We start from the raw sequence: 18731 nt of genomic DNA, 5'->3' as shown, positions 1-18731 counted from the left end.
GTTATTCACACTTGGGCAAAGTGTGGGGCTTTGATGTTTTGGGATGAGAAGAGCCTAATAAACTGCAGGACATGTTATTGAAGAATTGGAATACAGTTCCGCTGGAAAAGGAAGTGCAGCCTTTCTAGGGGGCAGTGGGGTGTTGTAGTGTGGCCCCCTGCTTCCATCACAGAGGAGAATGGTTAGGAAGGGAGGGAAGGCAGGCAGTTAGGCTTTAAGAATCTGAAGGGTTTACAGATAAAAATTTTGTACTCCATTAAATATGCAATAGTTTTTCTTCTTTGCAGTATGTGACATCCCATTTCTTGCCCTCCCCCCATCCTCTTACTTGCATACTTTAATCTTTTTCCTAGGAACTCCAAGCTGTTGTTAGTTTTTTTGGTTTTTTACACGTTTAATGTAAAACAGCTTAATTACCTAGATATTTTATTGTTATTACTTTATGAAATGCTTGAAAAATGTCTAAAGTTCCTGTTTGCCTAAGATTAAATGAAAAAGCTGGAATAAAGAGGGTAAGTACTGTCTTCCTGCTTTCTGAAGAGCACTGATATGTTTTGGTACCTTGTCACTCTGTCACCACTACATGAATTGTACATCAGTTGTCCAAAGAAACCCATGAAATTTTTTTTGCACTAATATGTTCCTTCAATTTCTGGGCTCCTCTTTCTTTCTCTTGTGAGAAAACAAGATCCTTCGTACAATTTTGTAATAGGAAAATGTAGGGGAACTTGAGAACTATGAAAAGAAGCAGATTTCTGTTAGCTTTGGGGCTACCTGTGTGTTGCTGATGACTTGTGGACTTGCAGTTCAGCTTTAGAAGATTTTCCATGGGGGGGATGTATTCCTTCCTTCCTTCCCCTCCCTCCACGGGTCAGATTGTCCTGTGCTAATGACTGTTTCTTTACCAAGGTCCTTTTTTTGTGGAGTTTTGTTCTGGAGAAGATGCTAATTTTAACAAAACAGGAATACACAAACAGCCATGTGAGGGAGTGGTTCTGGGAGCAGGAGTGATGTGCAGTAAAGGAAGGAGGAGTCTTTGCTTTGGATGGCAGTGATGGCTTGCATTGGTACTTGGAACCTGCCTCAGCCAGGGTCTGAGTGGGATGTGTCTCTTGTGAGGAGCTGGCAAAAGGATCCAGGCTCCAGTAGTAGTGGCAGCAGCTGTCTAGCACTAGCTTTGCCCATTTCCTATGGGATTGACTACAGGGAGCTCCAAGTGAGGGCGCGTCTTGCTTCTCTTGAGCTTTGAGGTTGTTTATTTCCTTGACACCCCTGGACAAAGGTAATGCTTGCTTTTTTGTTTTTAAAGGAGACCAAGAAGCAGAAGCTACCGTGGAGGTGTCACAATATAACTTTGAGAAAGAAGGTGCCAGGAGAGTATCTAGTATCTCTCTCCTGCCCTCCTTCTTTGTTTCAGAGGTGATGTTTCCTGGCCTGCCTGCTGGGTAACTGTTATGGGATGGAGCAAGAGCAGAATAGAGCAGGTTCTGTGGAAGTACTGACAGCCAGCGTCAAACACAGCAAACAAGTGGTGATACAGGAACAACCATTCTGTCTTATTGTGCATTTCTCTTGAATTCTTGAATGTTGCAATGCTAATGTCATTTGTTCCTAATTCATGTGGTCTTCTATCAAGCAAAACAAGACATAGCAAATGAAGCTGTAGGAATTTCCTTGAGCAGTGTTTATTTTAGTGACTAACATGCCCTTACAAACCCATTAATTTGCTTGCAGATCTTGCTCTCGAACTGCATCAGATAGGTCTGTGGTCATACAAAGTTGCATGCTATTCTGATTTAAATGAGCAAATCCCAGTGAACTGAGTAGGATTGCCGAGGTGTAACTGGGGAGGGCCTGTCCTGTCTTACCTGATGGTAAGCCTGCTTTGGGCAATCATGACTGTACTGAGGACAAAGAACAGCAGCAGACTGGCTGTTTTTTATACAAGCGTTGTACTGCTAGTTTTTTGGTTATTCCCCGAGGCAGACAGGATGTTGCATGCGCACTCTGACCGCTCGTTCTTCGGAGGCAACTGGCCCAGTGTCAATTTTTAAAAGCTGTGGTAAAAGTTCAAAGGAAGAAGAATCTGATAGCTGATGTATGAAAAGTTGCCCCTAGGAAGGTAGAACTGAACTCCCAAGTTGAGCGTACGTGCTCTATGCCTGACTTATCACTAATACAACAGGCATAATAATGAAACTGTAAGGGTATTTCAGTGGAGTAGTTAGGATATGAAGCAGGAGCTGATGAACTCTAATAAATAAAGCATTTTGATCCATTAGAGCCTTTGCCTTCACTGGAAATATTCGTATTCTTAAGTTCTTTGTTGGATTAGGGTAATACCCTCTAAATAACCTGTCTGATAGAACAAAGGAAGGGAACTTTAGGAAAGTATAAGCAATCAGCAGAAATCAGATTTTTTTTTTTTCTTTTTAATTTGCTTCTGAGGTTAAAGTAACAGAAGCAGATGTAAAATAGCAGATACGTTCAGGACTTGAATTCACTTTGTGAATTACCATGTCATTGCTCAGAGAGAGAGAAAGGTAGAAAGAGCCCGGTGCTCTGCCAAATGGGCAGGAATTTTAAATTCTCTTCTGTTCCTCACTTCTGAGAAACTGAATCAAAAATACCTGTTGCTTGCATAAGTATCTCTGGCTCATCTACTTGAAGATGCTTTCCCAAAGGAAGGGTAGTGTTCATAGTAATCTTCATTGGATAGTGTGCATTGTTTTTATCTACAAGTAACTGAAGTTCTATAAATGTTAAGTAGAACAAATTTAGAAAATAATGGACAAAAATTATTTTCAACATAGAATCATAGAATAGTTTGGGTTGGAAGGGACATTAAAAGGTCACCTGTTCCAACTCCCCTGCAATGAACAGGGACATCTTCAACTAGAGCAGGTTGCTCAGAGCCCCATACAACCTGACCTTGAATGTTTCCAGGGATGGGACATCTACCACCTCTCTGGGCAACCTCTTCCAGTGTTTCACCACCCGCAGCACAAAAATGTTCTTCCTTACATCTAGTCTGAATCTACGCATTCAGTTTAAAACCATTATGCCTTGTCCTGTCACAACAGGCCCTGCTAAGAAGTCTGTCCCTGTCTTTCCTGTAGGACCCCTTGAAGTATTGAGAGGCTGCAATAAGGTCTCCGTGTAGCCTTCACTTCTCCAGGCTGAACAGCCCCAACTCTCTCAGCCTTTCCTCACAGGAGAGGTGCTCCAGACCCCTGATTGTTTTTGTGGCCCTCCTCTGGACCCGCTCCAACAGGTCCATGTCATTGCTGTGCTGAGGGCTCCAGAGCTGGACACAGTACTCCAGGTGGGGTCTCACCAGAGCAGAGCAGAGGGGCAGAATCACCTCCCTCACCCTGCTGGCCATGCTTCTTTTGATGCAGTCCAGGATATTGTTGGCTTTCTGGGCTGCAAGCGCACATTGTTGGCTCATTTCCAACTTTTCATCCACCAGTAGCCCCAAGTCCTTCTCTGCAAGGCTGCTCTCAATCCCTTCATCCCCCAGCCTGTACTGGTACCAAGGGTTGCCCTGACCCAGGTGCAGGACCTTGTACTTGGCCTTGTTGAATCTCATGAGGTTCACATGGGCCCACTTCTTGAGCTTGTCCAGGTCCCTCTGGATGGCATCCTATCCCTCAGGCATGTAGCAGAAGCCTTAAATAAAAGCTGTATAAACTGCTAGGCCACTATCATTTTAATCATACTATAATTCATTTGCTATTTCCTGCCTCTTTTCTAAAAGTTGGAAGCTCAGCCAAAATATGTTTGGAAGATGAACAAAAGGGTTTGATTTGTTGAGAGACACAACCTCTTTTGGGGCAAAGAGTGAACCATCACTTTTTGGTTTTTCTCCTCAAAAACACTTCCTTCTCTTTGCTATAGGTCTTGCTCAAACTACTTTCCTGCCTCTTTCTGTCTTGCTAGAGTCTGAGTTTGCAAATTATGACACTGTAATAAATTACAGTGTGCTGGAATGGAGGGACACTAATAGAGTTGTGTCTGTCAGTGGGATGTTGTGAAAGTGCCTCTTGTAGGGCTGTTTATCTTAATTTTAAGGGGTGTTCCATTAAAAGGATGATAAATATTCCTCACACAAAGAGATCTTTTTGCATTAAAAATCTATGATCCCTGTCATAGTGTGTACCCCACAGCAAGCTAGAGATCAGAAAGTTACTGACAGCCTAAGTGTGGAGCTTTGTTTTTAAATCAGCTCCCTTTCTAGGGGGATCTCGGGGTTATGATTAGACCAAGTCCTGCAGGAAATGCAGTTGCTAACAGGTGGAAATGAGGAAGATACAGACTTTTTTGTGTGTGGCAGTGAGCAGCACAGTGATGTGGTGGAATGGCAAGCGCTGCCTCATTGCTTGCAGTCTAGTCATTACTGCTCCATCTTCTCAAGCTAATGAAGTAGGAGAGATGTATTTCATTCGCTTGCTCCTGAATCAGTGTGTGCTGCGGGAGCATGATGTTGTGTCATCTTGCAGCAGCTCAGACTGGCCAATTAAGAAAAATCATTAGTGAGGGAGCTGAAGCTGTGAGATGAGGCATGCCCTTGTAAAGGGGAATTTGGCAAGATATGAGTGAGCAAAGGATGCCTTTGTTTTCAGGGGTGGAATCATCTGTATGGCAAAGGAGGGAGAGGAGGGGACTTTTCCTGGGCTGCATCTCTGGTCTGACTACACTGCAGTGTTTCTCTAGAGCAGTTAGCTCTCCAGTTGACTGAAAAATACGCAGAACATAATTTCTTGGCGTCCTTGGGCTTCCACCAACCCAACTAGAGAAACCCCAAAGCAGGGTCTCGCTGAGGAACAAAAAGCTCCTAGTGAAATGATGTAAGTACATGTGTTACAGCTAGGCTGCATTGAGGTGTTGAGGGAAGAGGGCAGCAAGGGTCGGCTCCTAAAGAGAAGTGTGTGCTCTAGTCTTGGAGATGACAGAGAGCTAAATCCCGTTCCTAAGGGAAAGAATTGATGTCTTTCTGAATCCTGTTAACTGAAGACAGGGTAGTGTTGTGGAGAGACTCCTTGCATTGCATCAAGTTTGTGTTCTGTTTCTTTGACTGCAAAGCTACAGACACATCCCTTACACTCTTGTATGTGTGTGTGCTCGAGATGGCTCTCTGGGGACCTTAATATTGCAGTTACCATGGGAGCCAATTCAAAGTGGATTGTCATGTCATCAGAACTAGAAGATATGTGCAAATTCTGTTGTAGCATTTTGCAGAGGCTTGGGATTTTGACTGTTTCTTGCAAGAAAAGTATTTCTATTATTTACATGGGGATATAACTGGTTTGTGTGTTAAGCGCTTCTGAAATCAAACTGGCTCTGTGATAGAGAGGACAGCACGGCAAAACAAGTTAGACAACGTGAAATGGGTACTTGTAGAAGAATTTTAACTTGGGATATAAGTTTCCTCTGGGAATTGTCGTTCTGTTTGGTTGTAGTGTTTTTGAGTTACCTTGATCCCATTCATATAGTGCGCTCATCAAGATCCAAGAAGACTCTCTTTTCCTTACATATTTATATCTCTATGCTTTCCATTGCCCTGCTTATGTTGGCTAACGCTTTCACCTGCTGCAATACTTGAGAAAAGTCCTCAGCTGAGACTTGGAGGTGCTCATTCTAGAGAAGGCCACTGTGATGAGAGGAATGTGCTGTGCACCTCGCACTTGGCTTTGGTTTTTTTTTTTGTTTTTTTTTCACGTAAAAATTGGATGGTTATTCATGCTGCACCCCTACAGTTTAAAACATCTGCTTGTCACCAGAACTTGTTCAGTGACTTTGGACTTAACAGCTTGGGCGCTGAGCTCTAGACCTCCAGGATCTCTAGGTTCCTGTGCTGACAGTGCTTCTAGCACTCACAGCATCTCAGTCCACCATCACAGCGGAGATGGCAGATGTGCTTCTTTGAAACTTCTTTGTGTGAAGCTACATCAAATCTTTAAATTTTAATTGCTAATTTCTTTTAGAAAGAACAGTTTGTCTCTGACCTACATATGGGACTCAAATGTGACTTTCTGGCTCTTAGAAGACTTTTTATTGTTGAAAATCTGAAATAGTATTAAGACTACAGGGATGCTGTTGTCTCTTTTCTTGCAACTTTTTTTTTTTCTTTTCTGTTGGTAGTGTGGACTCTAATTCTTCCTGGAGAAGAAAGCTACATCAACAGGTGGAGAGTTAGGAACTGTTTTATCGGTTGCTGTTTGTGGGTCTACTGGGGAATTATAGGAAAGCTGTTTTTGAGCAGAACTGATTATTTTTTTCTTACGCTGTCTCTGTAGGAATCTTTGTTTTAATTGTTCTTTTGTCTTTTTCTCAATACACAAAAAAATCTGGTCTGTGAACAAGAATATTTTAGTATTAAGGCCTGTAGATTTTGGTGACTTGTCCAAAACCAATAACAAAACCCTCAAACACCTGTGGAAACCATTCTTGTCCTGTGCTAAAGTTCTGCATTGAAAAAATCTAATTCTTTGTTCCACTGTTATTGGAATTGTTTAATCTGTTTTGCCCATTTCTAAGGACGAAGTGTTTTCTGTCCAAGTGCAGGATCTATTAAGAAAACTTAACTGTATCATTCCCTAGAAATATGGCATTTTCCTAATAACATTACTATTCAGGCAATTTCATTCAGATTTTATCAAATATGCTAGGCAGGCCTGTTTCAGGAACCAGATGTAAGGGTAAAGATGTGCACAGCTGAAGGAAGTGAAATGAGAGTGAGAAGTAGAGTATTGCCAAGGAACTGGAAAAGAGTTGTTCTAGTTCAAGGAGACTACATTTGGTGCAGGTGACATCAAAATGAGAGAGTCTGCAAAACAGAGAGGAAACAAAGCCTGGTATCCTATACCAGATAATAAACGGAGAGTTCCTCTTATTCAGGGATTCCAAAATATTTTACAAGCATCAGTGAGTGATTTGGTTGTACAATCATGGTGTATGTGTGTCATAAAAAACCATAGATGTTTATGGTAGGACAATGGTTGATGATTTGGCTTTTCATTCAGTAGAACATTTTTCTAAAAGGATAAAGCCATTCTTTGCAGAAGAGAGTGTTTTAATGGAAGGGAGAGGAGGATATTGGCACACGTCTGTGAATTGAACTCTTACTGCGCATGATGTGTCTGAGCACCTTTCATTCAGGGCACATGCTTTCAGCTTCAAAAAGAAGCTACTTGTACCTGTTTAAAACCTATACTCTCTCAAAACAATTCATACTGCAGTGCATATGATTCTCCCTCAGGGAAGAGAGAGAATAAACTGAACACCAGGTATTAGCTGCAGCACTTCATGCACTGCTGGGAGGCACTTGGATACGACAGTGATACAGGCAGTGTCAGAAGTGATGCAGCACAGAAGAGAAAGTGTCTGTGCCAGCAGATTGTGTTTGATGTTCACTACAGTATTTCTCTAACGCACAGCTATGTTTAAGGACCTAAGCCAAAAGTATTTTTGCTCCTCAGCCCCCAGCTACTCTGTAAATACAGCTAGAGCACCTTGTGGCTTCAGCAAATGCAAGAAAGTAGGGAGGTAGCTCTTCTTAAGATGGAGGCAAGCCATCTCTTCCAGGAAAACTCACTTCAGCATAGCTGGCAAGCTCCTTCCATCCCTGTGCTGTTTGCTTATCAAAGAAAGCATGAATCCATGAACTAATACAATACAGTTTCTTGATTGATTGTTATGGACAGGATTTTTCCAAAACTTTCTTTGTGATTTAGGAACCTACTTGTCACTGAGTTTCCTTGGGGCATGAGCACTGATTCTCTGAGGCTATCTGGAGAGCATCTGGATGCTGTTACAGCATCCTTCTGAAGAGGCTGGCAGTGCTGCACGGGCAATTCATGAGGCCTTATAGGCAAGGGAGAGAAATTATTTGCTTATGTATCAGCTGTGTATCTGGGGGGAGCAGGGGGAACACTGTCTCCACAATGCCTGTAGAGTAGACTATAGCAAGGGTTTGGGACTTGCAGTGGAAAGTGCAGCCAACTGAAGTAAGTATGTTGATATTGCAATGGGTGCTGGTGTCAGAGAGTACATGTTTTATATACCAGGTTCTTAGTCACTATTTTTATGTAGAATTCACATGTTTACTCTGAAATGAACTGTGGTTATCTGATTTTTTGGACAGCAGGAAAGATGTTAAAAGACTATGGCTTTTCCATCTCCTTTTTCTTTTCTTTTCTTTTCTTTTTTTTTTTTTATTTTTCTGCCCTTAACAAAGTAACTCTGTTCAATCTGGGCTTTTGATTTTTGAATTCATTTATAAAAGAGTTTCCTGATAGAGAACTCTATATTCCTAGCCATGAAAGACTGAGTTTTAGAAGCACTGTTTTAGTTTAAGAAACTTGATCTTTGAAATTGCTATGTCTGCATGGGCACTGTATGTTAGCACTTGGGGCACGTTCCTATGCTGATTTCTTGTCAAAGATAGGCTTCTCCCTGTATCTTGTTCAAAGAGACTTTTACTTTTTTTAGAGGCCTGAAGTCAGCACTGTCATAAAATATGATAATGTCTTCAAACTGACAATTACCTGGAGATATTTTTTCTTGGATAATTTTCTCTGCCTTTATTTTCCTATCTTGTGTGCAGAGACAAGGAAGTAGTAGAATTCTTACCTGCTTTCTGTTTTGTTTGATCCTGTTTAATGGGAAACCCTTCTTCAAGGGTCACAGTCATGGATTTGAATTGGGACACCAGATGTTCTCTACTGTGCTGGAAAGGCACCATAAAAATGACAAAAGCAATGAGAGAAAATGCAGTGTCAACATGCTCCAGTGGCTTAGTTTTGAAAAGCTTTGTTCAAGGCATCACATAAATATGACAGAAAATAGTTTTATGGTTTAAAAAATGAAGGGAGAATTATGTAGGTAATCTTTGCAACCTAGTAAAAATATCACAGTACACAGAAATTGAAGTGTTACAGCTTCCTGTCATCTAAATTGGCATCTAATCTTAGTAGGTGAAACAACACTTGAGGATGTTGTTTATAGTGATTGCTTTTTTTATCACTTAAGAACAAGAACAAAGTGATGTTTTGAAAACCTTCATTATGTGAATCAGGCAAATAAGGCAATTCAGGTAATAAGTAAAATCTCTGAAGATCAAGGAAACTCCATGCTTTACATCATATTTATAATTGGCCCAGACCTTTATTTTAATGTTCCGAATCTAAGTCTGAAAACAGCACTGGCGGGAGGAGGGGAGGAGTAGTCTGGTTGTTAAGAGCAAAATCACTTTCTGTTTAGAGCCCAAAACTGTATTTTGCCTATTAGTCACGTTTTTTTCAAATCAACCAGTTGCCTTTTTCTGATCAAGAGTAAAACCTTCAACTTATGTTAATTCTGTGTAACTAAAGCTGTCTAAGAATTAAACACCTAACCATTCATTTAAGGCTTCCTTCTGCAGATGAAAGGGGAAAAGGAGATACATCCCACCTCAAATAGGGCTTTCCTCAAGATGGGCTATATTGAAGTTGCTGTTTCTTTCCTTTGGCTGTACAGGGAGCCGAGCAGTCTCTCTGAGACTGCTCCTGGCAGTTAAACGGCTCAAGTTTTTTTACAGGTGTTTGCATGTGTGATTTGAATCGCAAGCATAGTCCTTAGAGCAACAGCTGACTTTGTTACAGAGGGCGTATCTTGAGATCATGCAGCATTTGCAACCAGAGACATTTTACTTTGGAGGCTGATGCTCAAATCTGTGGGGTTCTCATGCTGGTAGCTTACATGTATTTAGTTGAGTGTAATGGTAACTGTGTGAAGGAGACCCAGCTTCAGAACCTGCTCTCCTGTTGGACAGAGTCTATTTGCAAAGACTTCATAGTGTGCTTGGAAGAAGCTCATTCTGTTTGTTTGGACAATTAACTCTTACTGTAGTAATGAGGAAGAAGGGCGGATTTTGTCAGCGTGGTACAACAAAATTTTCATAAAAACCAGAGTGAATGTATCTTAAATGAAAAAAAGGCTTTTTGAAATCATGGAATTTTTCAGAGTTGGAAGGGACCTCTAGAGATCATCTAGTCCAACTCCCCTGCTAAAGCAGGATTGCCTAGAGCACATTACTCAGGACTGCATCTAGGCAGGTCTTGAAAGTCTCCAGAGAAGGGGACTCCACAACCTCCCTGGGCAGCCTGTTCCAGTGCTCTGTCGCCCTCACCGTAAAGAAGTTCTTTCTCATATTTGATCAGAACTTCCTACCTTCCAGCTTGTGCCCATTACCCCTCGTCCTGTTACTGGGAACCACTGAAAAGAGTCTGGCTCCATCCTCCTTAAACCCACCCTTTAGATACTTGTAAACATTAATAAGGTCTCCCCTCAGCCTTCTCTTCTCCAGGCTAAAGAGTCCCAGCTCTTTCAGCCTTTCCTTATAAGGGAGGTGCTCCAGTCCCTCAGTCACCTTTGTTGCCCTACGCTGGACTCTCTCCAGTAGTTCCCTGTCTCTCTTGAACTGGGGAGCCCAGAACCGGACACAGTATTCCAGTTGTGGCCTCACCAGTGCAGAGGAGAGGGGGAGAATGACTTCCCTTGACCTGCTGGCCACACTCCTCCCTATGCAGCCCAGAATTCCATTGGCCTTTTTGGCAACAAGGGCACGTTGCTTGCTCATGGATAGTTTACTGTCTACCAAGACCCCCAGATCCTTTTCTTCAGAGCTGCTGTCCAGCAGGTCCACCCCTAACCTATACTGGTGCCTGACATTCTTCCTCCCCAGGTGCAGGACCCTACACTTGTCCTTGTTGAACCTCATTATGTTCTTCTGTGCCCAGCTATCCAGCCTGTCCAGGTCACGCTGGATGGCAGCACGGCCCTCTGGAGTGTCGGCCACCCCTCCCAGTTTGGTATCGTCAGCGAACTTGCTGAGCATACACTCTGTCCCCTCGTCCAGGTTGTTGATGAATACGTTAAACAATACTTGTCCAAGTATTGAGCCCTGGGGGACACCATTGGTTACAGCCCTCCCACTCAACCCTGCTCCATTAATCACAACCCTCTGAGTCCTGTCACACAGCCAGCTCTCAATCCACCTCACTGTCCCCTCCTCTAGTCCACTTTCTCAGTTTCCTAAGGAGGATGTTATGAGAGACAGTGTCAAAAGCCTTGCTGAAGTCAAGGTAGATGACGTCTGCTGCTCCGCCCTCATCTAGCCAACCTCATAGAAGGCTATGAGATTGGTCAAGCGTGATTTACCCCTGGTAAATCCATGTTGACCACTTCCAATAACTTCCTGCTCTTGAACGTGCTTGGATATGACATCCAGAATGAGTCGCTCCATTACCTTCCCAGGGATGGAGGTGAGACTAACTGGTCTGTAGTTCCCTGGGTCCTCCTTCCTGCCGTTTTTGAAGGCTGGAGTGATATTGTCCTTCCTCCAGTCCTCAGGCACCTCTCCTGTTCTCCATGACCTTTCAAAGATGATGGAGAGTGGCCAAACAATAACATCTGCCAGCTCTCTCAGCACTTGTGGGTGCATCTCGTCAGGGCCCGTGGACTTATGGATGTCCAGTTTGGCCAAGTGGTCTCTAACCTGATCTTCCTCTACTGGGGAAAACTCTTCCTCTCTCTAGACCTTCCCCTTTGCCTCCAGGGCCTGGTATTCATGAGGGACAGCTTTAACAGCGAAGACTGAAGCAAAGAAGGCATTCAGTAGCTCTGCCTTCTGTGTGTCTTCCACCACCAGGGTGCCCATCTCATTCGTTAGTGGGCCTACATTTTCCCTGGTCTTCCTTTTTCTATTGATATACTGAAAGAACCTCTTCTTGTTATCTTTAATTGTGGTGGCCAAGATGAGTTCTGCTTGAGCTTTGGCCCTTCTAATTTTTGCACTGCATAGCTTCACTACATCTTGGTATTTTTCGTAAGTCGCCAAGCCCATTTTCCAGAGATCATAAACTTGCTTTTTTTTCCTGAGGTCCAGCCAATGCTCTCTATTTAGCCAGGCTGGTCTTCTTCCCTGTCTGCCTGCTTTTTGGGACTTGGGGATGGCCTTCTCCTGAGATTTTAAGAGTTCCTCCTTGAAGTAAGACCAGCCTTCCTGGGCACCTTTGCCCTTGAGGACTGTCCCCCAAGGGACACTCTCAACCATGCTCCTAAGCAGGCCAAAGTTTGCCCTTTGGAAATCTAAGGTGGCAGTTCTGCTGGCTCCCCGCCTTGCTTCACTAAGAATTGAAAATTCTATCATTTCATGGTCACTCTGCCCAAGATGACCTCCAATCTTTACATCCCCTACAAGACCTTCTCTGTTAACAAGCAGCAGGTCCAGTAGGGCACTGTCCCTAGTTGGCTCCCTCACCAGCTGTGTTAGGAGCTTATGTTAAGTAAAATCAAAAGCTTTGGATCTGGAAGTCAACCCTTTGGGTTTTGGAGTGTGTTTTCCTACCCTGAATTCGCTAAGTAATTCCATTGTTGTCCACGTTTTACAGACTTTTCAGGGTCCAACTGGCATTCTTCCTGGTAGCTTGTCACTCATTTGGAAGATCCGCTGTGGGAGTGAGTGGCTATCTAGCTGTTCTACCATTTTTTTTGTGAATGTGGGTGTATTCTCATTTTCGTTCTTGTGTCCTGGAGCTGGTTAAATGGTGCCTGAGGTGCCCTGCTGTGAAGACTCCAGCCTCTGACACGTGGGCTTTTTCTTCTTCCATAATGGTGTGGTTTTCCTTTCTTCTCATCCAACTTTTTCTTTTTTTTCCTTAAGTGAATTTAAAAATGCTAAAACTGGTAGATAAACAAAAGCAAAACTCAGTCTCATGCAGTTCAATGCTGAGCTGCAGACTCACTGTTTGACTTTAAACAGACCCGCGTCTTAATCAGCCTGGAGAATAGAAGACTGAGAGGGGACCTCATCAGTGCTTATAAATATCTAAAGGGTGAGTGTCAAGAGGATGGGGCCAGACTCCTTTCAGTGGTGCCAGGTGACAGGACAAGGGGCAATGGGCACAAGCTGGCACATAGGAAATGCCATCTCAACATGAGGAAAAACTTCTTTAAGGGTAATAGAGCACTGGAACAGGCTGCCCAGACAGGTTGTGGAGTCTCCTTCCCTGAAGATATTCAAAACCCACCTGGACGTGTTCCTGTCTGACCTGCCCTAGGTGAACCTGCTTTGGCAGGGGATTGGACTACGTGATCTCTGAAGGTCCCTTCCAAGCCCTACCACTCTGTGAAGCCAGCTTGTCTGTCAGACCACTTACCAGTCAGTGAAATGAAGACAGCTATCTCCAAGGGGCTTCTGAAAGTAAGTACAGTCAGGATTTTGAGTTCATATACTGAGTGCCCTGCCTGTACGAGAAAGGGAAGGTATTACATGTTCCTGCATAACTAGAACACGTAGTGAAAAGTCACAGCCAGTCTTGCTTTCTTTTCTCCTCTCCCACTTCAGTGTTTCAGCTTGAAATTCAGAAAACATTTCACTGACAAATTATGACTTTGAATAGAGATGAGATTTCATTTGTCTTGGTTTTTCTGTGAAATTTCAGAGCATCTCAGCATCGTAGGCTGCTAAGCTGACAAAAGAAAGATCAGTAGGAGAGCGAGTTTCTCCAGGCAAATTTCCTGACCCAAGACAAAGGAAGCAAAGAGCTGTCAGGATACATTTTTGTCACGGGAACAGAAGAAGAAAACTGGACACCTATCAATTGGTCTCCACAAATGAATTGCTCTGAAGAAGCATGGCTCGTTCCAGCTGGAGCCTGGGGTCTTGTGGTAGGCCTGGAGTAATAGCGGAGAAAGAATTGCTTTCAGGGACTGTCATATCCTTGCTGTGCTAGGTGCTGGCAGTGCAAAATGTCTTCGTGGCAGATAGAGACACCTGAGCTTTGCACTGAAATGACCAATAAATGTGATCTCTTTTCTAAGAGAAGAACATCTTTCTCTTCTCCTGGGTTTTTGATGGATGAATTGAATTTCTACAGAGGCTTTCCACCCTGGCCTGTGACTGTCCAGGCCAATCACTTGCTTGTTCATGTTGCTACAGAGCTAATTTGCTTCAGCGGTGGATAAGGAGTTCTGCTGAACCTGTGCTTGATTACCAGCTCTGTTTACCACAAGAGAGCAGTTATTAATGTGCTCTCATTTTAAGCCTATTACGACTCCTTCACTTTGATTAATCTCATTGTGGAGCTCTTTACTCTTTTAGCCTGCATAAGATGTAAGTCTGATTGTAGAAGTGCTTCCATTGTTTCCCTCCCAGCTGAGGGACGAGGCAAAAGGGCTATCGATTTTTATATAAAAATGAGTTTAATGAGACTTGGAGGTTGGGCTTGAGCCAGGGCTTACTGGAGGTGGTGATGATCATTCATTAGATTTCAGTGTATTTCAGGCTCTTGTATCTGACTTACAGCCATGGTGTTCAGCTGGCTGTGTAGTAGGGGTTTTGCAGGTCTTCATCATTGTTCAAAAGCAGCAAACCATCATGGTGAGGGAGTGCAAGGGGAGGCACACTGACCAGAGACTTAACAGCTGCTTCTTTTATTCTTGTGATCCTGTTGTCTCATCTTTCTGCACATTCCAACCTTGAATGTGTGGTCATGGTGCATGTGATAGCAGTTGATAACGAAGCACATGACTCCAGATAATACAGTACAGCTTTAGCAACAAGCTTCCAGAGAGAAAAGATTAATATCTCTAGCTCTGAGATGACTTGTAATTTGGTAGATATTAATACATATATTTTTAAAAAATGAATATTGTACTGTGAAGACCAGGGGATCAGATAGAGATAGGAAGGGTGTAATAAACATAGGCATGAACTAGTGATGTAATTCAGAGGTTCAACTGTGTCAGCAATTGGGCCAGATCTGGCCTGCAGGCCAGTCCTGTTCTGTTCTCTATTTTTCTTGCACACACATGCACATGTTGATGCTTTGCCTACGAGCTGCTGCCTTTTCCTTTAAGAAGGAAAGATTTCTGTGACATGGAACAGAGGATGGCCCACAGCACTGCCCCAAGCCAGCTTGTGGCAGGCATCCCCAAAAGATCAGACCATCTTCTCAGCCATAATACTCTCTGCAAATGACTGCTGCAGCTCAAGCTTCATTTCTCCCGCTCTCCCTCTCCTTTTTCTCCACTGACTTTTGATTGACTGGTACTCTAGGTCAACCAAATGCCATCAATTTCCCCTGACACAAAAGTGTGTGAACAGTGCATCGCTCTTACCTCTTCAACCCCCAGGAGCTTGTTCTGTACAGAAGCAGGCTTTTTCTATGCCTTGTTCCTGCAGATGTCATTTTTCAGGCTTCTTCACTACACAGTGTTAGGTAATGTATTTTCAGCTGGAACAAGTTGGAATGGCTGTCCATTAAAGTTAAGAATAAATGTATTATATCACCACAAGATGCCATTCATAGAAATGGGGAGAGGAGAAAGTTGTCCATGTATCTGCCTTTGAAGGAATGCAGCTATTTCTAACGTCTTTGTAAAGACAGATTTAATCTGTATGTCTAAAATGTTGTAAACCTAGAGAAAACAGCAAAATGGAGTATCTCTTCTTGGAGCTTACTCTTTTCTGTCAAGCACACAGAAGGACAACAGGTTTGGTTTTTTTTTGTATGTGAGAAGGGTCATGAAGTATTGTTTATCTGCTGTGTTTACTGTTAGCAATGGAACTGTACAAACGAAAGGAACAGAGTTCATGTACCCTGTGAATCCTAAATGGAAGTAGCATCTGTATAATAGCTATTGTAAAATGCCTCTATTACCTTTGCTTAAAAAGCCGCTGGTTACCCTCTCAGATGCATCATTCAGTTTAGTGACAATGAGCATCTATTTAAACTAATAGCTTTAAAACTCAGGACAGAGCTAGTACTTTGTCCTTGACTCTTATCTGTTGCTGTAATGCCCACTAAGTCCCCCTGGGCTCTTCTCCCTCTTGTCGTCAGGTGTCATGTGCAATGCCATCAATGGACAATGCAGCCAGCAGGTTTCTCTGAGACTGTCTGCCTTTCTGAAAAGGCTGTTGTTACTCTGTACCTCAGTTTGCTTCAGTCTAAAGTGTTATGTAGCTGCCCAGAAATGTACTGGCTGTTGTTTTCATTGTGGACCTGTTGGATCTGTTCAGGTAGTCTGATGGCTTGTACACACAGACTTGTGTTTGGATGAAACAACAATGTGAAGAGAGCTCCTATTCTGTTGAGACTAAACTTACTGAGGTGGGAATTTCAAAACCTCACACCTGAACTTTCAGTCTTGTCATGCAGGATTTCAGTGTGGTGCTATGTGCCTGATAACTTTGTCTTACCATTTGTTTTTCCAAGTTTACAGGTGCAGTAACTCAGACTAGAGGTCAAACTGGAGGAGAGGAGTGAGGCAGTGACTACCAAGGCCTGCTTGTGAAATAAACTTCATACAAAATTTGTGAAAGTGAGATGAACAAGGCAGCTCTAAACTTTTTGTGCACTCCAGAGGGTGCAGCATTCATGTTTGCTTGTCGTTTTGAGGCTTGCTTTAGAGTCATGTAGACTTTACATGACTTTAGAGTCATGTAGAGACTGCATGTACCCTACCTCCTCCCTTCTGAAGGGAAAGAAGGTAAAAAGATTGTAGAACTGAAGTATATGACACGAAGCTAAGTGGGAGTGTTGATCTACATGAGGATAGGGAGGCTCTACAGAGAGGCTTGGATAGATTAGACCGATGGGCCAATGCTAACGGTATGAGCTTCAACAAGGCCAAGTGCCGGGTCCTGCACTTGGGCCACAACAACCCCATGCATCGCTACAGGCTTGGGGAAGTGTGGCTGGAGAGCTGCCTGGCAGAAAAGGACCTGGGGGTTCTAATTGACAAGCGGCTGAACATGAGCCAGCAGTGTGCCCAGGTGGCCAAGAGGGCCAATGGCATCCTGGCTTGTATTAGAAACAGTGTGACCAGCAGAAGGAGGGAGGTGATGGTCCCCCTGTACTCAGCATTGGTGAGGCCACACCTTGAGTATTGTGTCCAGTTTTGGGCACCTCAATACGAGAGCGATATCGAGGTGCTGGAGCGAGTGCAGAGGAGGGCAACGAAGCTGGTGAAGGGCCTGGAGAATAAATCTTATGAGGAGCCATTGAAGGGGCTGGGACTGTTCCGTTTGAGGAAGAGGCGGCTGAGGGGAGACCTCATTGCTCTCTACAACTATTTGAAAGGACACTGTAGAGAGGTTGGTGCTGGTCTCTTCTCACAGGTCATTAGCAATAGAACAAGAGGGAATGGCTTCAGGCTGCAACAGGGTAGGTTTAGGCTGGACATTAGGAAAAAGTTCTTCACAGAAAGAGTGGTTAGACACTGGAATAGGCTGCCCAGGGAGGTGGTGGAGTCACTATCCCTGGATGTGTTTAAGACTCGTTTAGATGTGGTGTTAGAGGATATGGTGTAAGGGAGAACTTTGTAGAGTGGAGATGATGGTTGGACTCGATGATCCCAATGGTCTTTTCCAACCTAAATGATTCTATGATTCTAAAGAGAAAGGGGGGGGGGGGGGGAGAGAATGCTGGCTCCATGTTTTTTTCCTTTGAGTAGAAGACCCTGACTGGGAGAGGTAGAGGTCACCTGTGGGCACAGAGATTTTGTACACACACTTGGGAATATGTGTAATGGGTTAACATGCTAAAGGCCAATACCCAGCATATGTAGAAATAGTTGTGTGCTGGTCATTTATACGAGGGATGACTCTCCACAGAACGGTGAGTGCTGTCATCAAGACTGTATATTTTTCTGTGAGTGTAAAGGCCAGCAAACCTGAACGTGCACTTGCTTTGCTCTGACTGCTGAGCCTTCCTTGAGAACTCAAGCTGCAGTTTTTCTGTGAATGAGAGTTGAAGGAGGCTATACATGCAGTTGTGGTGTTGAACCGGGGAGGGAAGGACAGAGAGGAGGTCTGGGTGATTCCCCATCTGATCGTAGGTTCCACTTTCTCTGAGGATGACCAGCTGCACATGACCTGCAGACGACACACAGGGTACACCTGTCTCAATGCGGGAAAAGGAGCTGGCAGGTCTCATCAAAAGGGCTTTAAACTAGACTTGAAGGGGGAAAGGGATAAAACCAGGCTTGCTAGAGACAAGCCTGGGTGCGGCACATCAATGTTTGCGGGATGGTGTGCTAGCGTCGTCCTTTGGTCTGTCATCCCAGTGGAGGCAGGGGATGGAGTGCCACACGATAGCAAAGATGCAAGGGATATTGACGGGCAAGAAATCGTGGAAGTGCCTGGGAATGGTCAGGTAGGAATTAGGGGTTCTCCCCAGCTAAAGACGATGGAGTCAGTAGCCCAACTGAAGTGCATCTACACCAATGCATGGAGCATGGGCAACAAACATGAGGAGCTGGAAGCCATTGTGCAGCAGGAAAACTACGATATAGTCACCATCACAGAAACATGGTGGGATGATACACGTAACTGGAGTGCTGCACTCTTCAGAAGGGATAGGCCAGGAAGGAGAGGGGGTGGAGTGGCTCTGTATTTTAGGGAGTGTTTTGATTGTCTTGAGCTTAATGATGGTGATGATATGGTGTTTATGGGTAAGAATCAGGGGAAAGGCCAACAAGGCAGATATCATGGTGAGAGTCTGTTATAGAATGCCCAACCAGGATCAAGAGGCAGACTAAATATTCTATAAGCAGCTGGGAGAAGTCTCACAGTCACTACCCCTTGTTCTTGTGGGGGACTTAACTTACCAGACATCTGCTGGAAATGCAATCCAGCAGAGGAAACGGTCTAGGAGGTTCCTGGAGCGTGTGGAAGATAATTT

The 18731-nt window shown here is 43.8% G+C and overlaps 1 protein-coding gene across 16 annotated transcripts in view; it reads left to right on the top strand.

Annotated features, from left to right (window-relative positions):
* Positions 1-18731, top strand: part of TSPAN4 (tetraspanin 4) — a 460958-nt gene that overhangs the window by 31534 nt on the left and 410693 nt on the right. Inside the window, exon 1 of one of the 16 annotated variants that reach the window (XM_054198969.1) lies at positions 12992-13246. The exons of the other annotated variants lie outside the window; for them this stretch is intronic. The gene's annotated coding sequence lies outside the window, so the exon portion shown is untranslated. Of the gene's footprint in view, positions 1-12991; positions 13247-18731 lie in introns of those variants that run through there. 16 annotated transcript variants of the gene reach the window in all.

The sequence above is a fragment of the Rissa tridactyla genome, chromosome 4 (assembly GCF_028500815.1).
Source record: "Rissa tridactyla isolate bRisTri1 chromosome 4, bRisTri1.patW.cur.20221130, whole genome shotgun sequence".
Lineage (NCBI taxonomy): Eukaryota > Metazoa > Chordata > Aves > Charadriiformes > Laridae > Rissa > Rissa tridactyla.
This window is presented reverse-complemented; position numbering and strand designations above follow the sequence as displayed.